This window comes from Curcuma longa, chromosome 4 (genome assembly GCF_044706935.1).
Source record: "Curcuma longa cultivar G26 ecotype Majalengka, Jawa Barat chromosome 4, ITB_CL_G26_1.1, whole genome shotgun sequence".
Classification (NCBI taxonomy): domain Eukaryota; kingdom Viridiplantae; phylum Streptophyta; class Magnoliopsida; order Zingiberales; family Zingiberaceae; genus Curcuma; species Curcuma longa.
The window spans coordinates 14,169,093-14,174,934 of NC_133864.1; the positions used below are offsets into that span (position 1 = coordinate 14,169,093).

Below are 5,842 nucleotides of genomic sequence, written 5' to 3' on the forward strand. Positions count from 1 at the left end.
ATGCCATCGAAATTAAGTTTTTAAATAAGTATATCAAATTCTTAAATTAAGTTAATAACTAACCAATATCGTAGTTCGCAGCGCCCCCTTTTATTTTTATTTTCATTTTTTTACAATAATATTATTAAATTATATTTAATACTTTTTATTTAGATTTATGGTAATTTTAATTATTTTGGTCGTTTTCTTTTGGATTGAATTAGTCTTAATTGTTGGGTCCGCGCTGGTTGCGGATGCAAAAAGGAAATAGCTTTCTTTGCCGTGGGGACAAAGAAAAATTATGGACGGTAGATGCAAGCAACCACTATATTCGTCTGATGTTAGCATCGTTTATAAACACAAAACAGCTTGCTCGCTTATCACATTCGACGAAATTGCGAACGGTCATCTGAGATCACGCCTAACCCTCGGTCGAAAGGAGAATTGGTATATTGCCATCGCACTGCATCCTGGCATCCGATGTGCGTAAGCAATGACGCAATTGCGCGAAGTGGTCCCGCGAGTAAGTCGGCGTACAATTCACGCGAATAAAGTCCTCCGCTGGCACAACCAATAACAATCGGCCACGTGTAACCATCTCGACCGTTTCTCAAAACAGATCTAGCATCCAACCGTCTACTTCTTATCCCAGGTCAATAAATAACCACGGGACGGCACGCCTTTCTTTGCAGTTGCTTCGTTCATCTTTAGGGTTTCTTCAATTCCTTGCGTTTGTGTCGCTGATGAGTAGTCCGGCGATTTCTTCCTGCTATGTGTTTCGATCGTGTACTCTCTTGTTTCGTCGGTGATTCGGATCGTTTGTTCTTCTGTTTTGGCGATTTTCTCCCGGCTATTCGCTAGATCGAGTAAGTTTGTTTGGTTTATCTTGATTCGTGCTTGTTTTGTAGGATTCCTGTTTTGGATATAATAAATCTGCAGATCTGTTGGTTGCCTTGGAAAACACGAGCTTTTGATTTTTCAAGTTGGTATTGCATCTTACCCTCGTAAGGTCACGGCGTGGATGGCCGTCTGGTGGTATCTACTTGCAGAGGTTGTCCATCTGTTACGAGCAGCAAGTCCAGGGAATGAAGGTTCACGAGGTTGTGGATGAACGGATTTCATGACGTCTCTCGTTTTAAGAACTTAGAACTTGAGATGTTAATATGAGATTCTTTCTGATGTTGTGAGTGCCGTTGGGAACTATGGATCTGCATGGATGGAAGGTAAATTTTAGGATATTTGTTAGTTGCTTCCTACTCTGTTACCACGACCTTTGCCAAGTTGGGTGCGCTCGCTTGGCAGGTCAAAAAAATCATAATAAAAACATTTATTTGTTTTGTGGGGGCTCGCATGGGGCGGTTTTGAGCCCCGGGTTCCCCCTGTGTGCCTTGCGTTGTTGGACTTCTCTACTCGATCCATTGTACACCGGCTTTACCTACAAATGCATCAGCGCCTACAAATGCATCAGCGACGAAACTGGATCGATTCCTCAAGGTACAAAGCAATACGATCTTCCAATTCAACAAGGTATTAATTTATTGGTTTTGGTCAAAAGAAATAGCAGCAAATCCATATCCAAGGGAACCATGGTCAATTCCCCAAGGTATAAAACAATTTTATCTATCTATTCATCGAGGTATAGCTTTTCGCTTATGATTAAATGAAATAGCAGCGCAAATGTCAATTCCGTCATCTTAATTTTGTTTACCAAACGTTCCTACGTCGTTCATTTCCACAATAGAAGTGTCATTGACATGCGTGTTTTGTTTATAGTAAAGAATAATATGATCTATATTACATTTACCAAATCTTTGCATATAATTTTCCTCAGATTAATGATTGTTTTTTTAGAGATCCATGTGCACAGTTACGAAGTTTGAATTTGGTATGTAACTGTTATTGCAAAGAGACATTTATTTAGCTTTGTAAGTCTAGATAATGGTGTTATTAGGAAGTGTGTATTTGGACACGCTTGCTTGCTTGTCGTACATGTATTTGTAGATTGTACACTGCCCGTAGAAGGATTTGGAGATTGAAGGTTAAAACAATGGGTGATATGGGAGAGCTTCGACAATGGCTCAACTGTGATTCAGTTCTAGGGTTGGCTCGCTGCTTCTGTTTGCCCCCCATCCTTGCCGTCAAAGGATTTGAAGATCAAGAAAATTGAATCTAATGAAGTTGATCAGTGATATTGAAGAATTGTATGGAAGGCTCATCCGAGTCCTAGTGTTGGCGCATTGCCTCTGGCCAAGTTATCTCTCTGCCCATGTCACATGATGAAATCTACAATTATCGGTTTCTGCTCCATCTGCAACCAGATTTAACCAACAATATCAATCGGCAACAAAGCTTATCATTTCCCCGAGGTACAGTGCAATCGCTGAGGGTATAAATTTATTCGCTGTTCAAATGCAGTAGTTCCAATCTATTTGTTAATTATCGTTTCTATGACTCCCATTTCCTTATTGTTCATTTTCTTGATTTTGGATTTGTTTTGTGCAAGTAATTGGCCTCAGTATTTTTCCTTGCTCAGTCATCATATGGTTTGTACCTGCATCTGCTGATCGTACCGCTAGTATGTACTTTTCATAATGATTTGTGTTAAGCTAGATGTAATTGTTACTATGAACATGTATTAGTTCTCTAATTGTAGTTGATCCTATTAAGAGGGGATATGTTTTAGTTGTTATTGGGTCCTTAGAAATGAGGATATTGAACACCTTGAGAAACATCATGACGTGCTATAGATAAATTTCACGAGTTGTAGTCATCCAAGTTTCACCTGGGGCCCTGATTCAGATTCATTTGCGTTATGATCAAATTTCGAGGAATGCGAAGTCTTTATATCTCTTGCTCAACGTCGGATACCGTTTTTTTATTTTCAATTTTGCCCAAGCTATGTTATTTTTCATGTTAAATTTTATTCAGTGATTCCTGGGCGTTTTAACCCTGATTACATTTTGTATAACTGCGGCTGATTTTATTTATTGGACTTGATCTTCTTTAACTGCACGTTTTGGTCGTTTTTTTCTTACGGAGCTTTATTAACCTTGGAACAATAAATTGCTTTCCTGGTTTTATTATGACTAGGCTCTTCCCGTCTCTGTAATGGGTAGCGGACGTAATGCTATATATTCAATATTTTATCAAGTTGATTTATTATGATTCATACTATTCTTCCTGGAGATTGTTGCGTCGCTAGGTCGGTTGGGATATATTTCCTGTCATAAATTTGATGAACTGACGGTTCAAATTAAATTATTTTAATATTTTAATTTAACATGTTTTAAAGTGTATTTTTTGATGATTCAACGCTGTTCAATTTAGAATATGGTTCGGTAAAATTGGAGATTGTGGGAGACGGTTGTTTTGCAAATTTCGTTGACTTGTATTATGACGGAACAGATATTTCGGTTTAACTATTGAGTAGCTGATTCAATCTGTTATTGATATACTTTTATAATTGTCTTTTTTTTTAAAATAAAATTGAATTTGAAATTAGATTTTTTTGGAATTCAATCTACCTACCAAATAAGTGAAGTGTCTATCGGGTGGCTGATTTACGATGTTATTGATGGCGGTATTCGTTTATAAAAGTCGCTTATTTTTTAAAAACAATTTGCCAATTATAATTGTGAATCGTTTTTAATATTTTTATCAAATTTTTTGTATACAATTGTCATTCATTTTGATAATATTTTTGTCGTAGTTAAATTCGGGCGGGTTTTTTTAAACATATAATTAGGTCCAATATAGTGAGGATGTATTTATCTGTTTAATGGAAGTGCTTATGATTGTATTATTTTCTAAATTTTTAGTGTTCGTGTGTTTTGAAAATGTGGCGATTAAGGAACTCAGATGGAGTCTGGCGATGAGGCAACTTTTAGTCTTTGGACGGAATGGTAAGGAGGCCTCTTTCCCTTCCAATAACATTAGTCAACTTACGTTGGATCTTTAAGCTCAAAATGGTAGAGCGCTCGGTCACATGACCCCGTGAGGTCACATGACACGGGAGGATGATGGTTCGACTCCATCAAGATCCGTGTCTTTAAATGGTTAGAATATTATTAAATTAGGTTTAAATTTGTTTGTAAATATGTAATTAATTTAATATCAGCAAAATACCGGAATAATTTTGGTTGGAAAAACCGCAATGGCTTTAATACTCTCATTGAGAGTCATTTTCTAAAATTATGTGCAAAAATAATTGTAATTATCTCAAATGTTTTTTAAACCTATTATTCTTCTGATATAATAATACTATTTTTCCTTGTTATTATCTTTATAAAAATGTAGATTTTATAACTAACTATTTCTTAATATGTTATGCTCATTTATTTGTGTTTAATGAATATTCAATAATTGTTAAATTATATAAGTTATAATGAAACTCAATTGAAAACTTATATAATCCGACAGAAAAATAGGATACGTGGTCGCGACAAGGATTTTATAGTAGAGAAATAATAGACTGCAGGTCGTGATAAGGATTTTATATAGTGAAATTTTTTATAAAAATGCAATATGAAATTTCAACATAATACATTATATCTCCTATTTCCATACAGTGTGTGTCATTCTCTTTATAAATATCTCTAATATTTCCTTTTTAGAATTATATTCATTGTTTTTGAATTATGTTAGAATTTGTCAAAACTCTGTCTTTTTCGTTGTGCTAGTTCATTCGCTTCCCATGGCGGAGCGCGCTCCTCCGCCCCCGCAGGTGGAGAGGTATATATATATATATATCGCAAGATTTTAGTAGGAAAGGGGGAAAAAAAACGTGCCGATGAGAGGAAGACGACCCAATTGCTTTTGTCGGCTACAGATGGTTCTCCTTGGTTGAACGTTGACTCGTCTAATCCACGCGTTCTCGGGGCTAAAAAGTCAACGCAGAAGCGGGCTAGCACGATGGTGTGCGTGGCGGCATTAATGGCTGCTTCGTTACTTTCACCAAAATAGCGGTCGCGGAATGCTGCTGCCCCCACTCGTAATGATTAAAAATCAGACTATCTGTCCATCATAAGGGGTAGTCAAATATTGTCCGAAGAGAATCGAACCGTCCATATGAGATTCAAGTTCGATCAAATCTACTCCCGACGTCCTAAACAATAGGACTTGTCTGGAGGCCAGACAATTATTGTCGACATCTCTATCATCTTGGTTTCAGTCTTCTTCGACATCATATCTCAATCAGCCTCACTCTGACATCATCACTATCTCGGCTCCAATCGCCGACACATACCTCAATTTCAACTTCCGACATCATCAATTGTCTGGGCCTCAGCTGTCAGCATCCTCACTGTCTTGATTTCAGTTGTCGACATCCTCTCTGTTCCGACCTTAATTGTTGACATCATCTATCCTATAGCCACTAAACATTGATCTCATATCTTCATCCCTTCTCAGATCAAACCCACATTCTACATAGTCCACTGAGAATATGTGAGAGGAGTGCAGACAAGAAAGTGACATAATAGCCTTATTGATGAAGTCATCTAGGTGCAAACAATGACTATGAATATTCTGAAATACACAACATTATGTGAATGATAAAGCGGTTACACGGTTATCAAATCTAATTTCCTTGATGCCCTCCATCAAACATGCAGCGATTGGTGAATGTAGAGGTTACTAATGACTGTCAAATCTGGTTCCTTCATTGGCTCATACAAGGATGATGAAAGAAAATCTAGTGTCTGACGTGAAGATGTTCTTCTTACAGTTATATAAACCCTAGAAAAAATAAATGCCAGGGGGGAGGCTCAAAGGTATTCTACTAAGCTCTCTCTTTTATCTTTTTTTTCCTACTTTGATACCTAGGGCGAATCCTAATATAAGCGTCGGAGTAGTCTCTCGAGAC

The 5,842-nt window shown here is 37.2% G+C and overlaps 1 long non-coding RNA gene across 1 annotated transcript; it reads left to right on the forward strand.

Annotated features, from left to right (window-relative positions):
- The first annotated feature begins 679 nt into the window (after nucleotides 1–679).
- Nucleotides 680–2,469, forward strand: LOC141827982 (uncharacterized). The gene is made up of 2 exons (XR_012601727.1): nucleotides 680–845; nucleotides 919–2,469. It is a non-coding gene; the product is annotated as an uncharacterized LOC141827982 (long non-coding RNA).
- The last annotated feature ends 3,373 nt before the right edge of the window (nucleotides 2,470–5,842 follow it).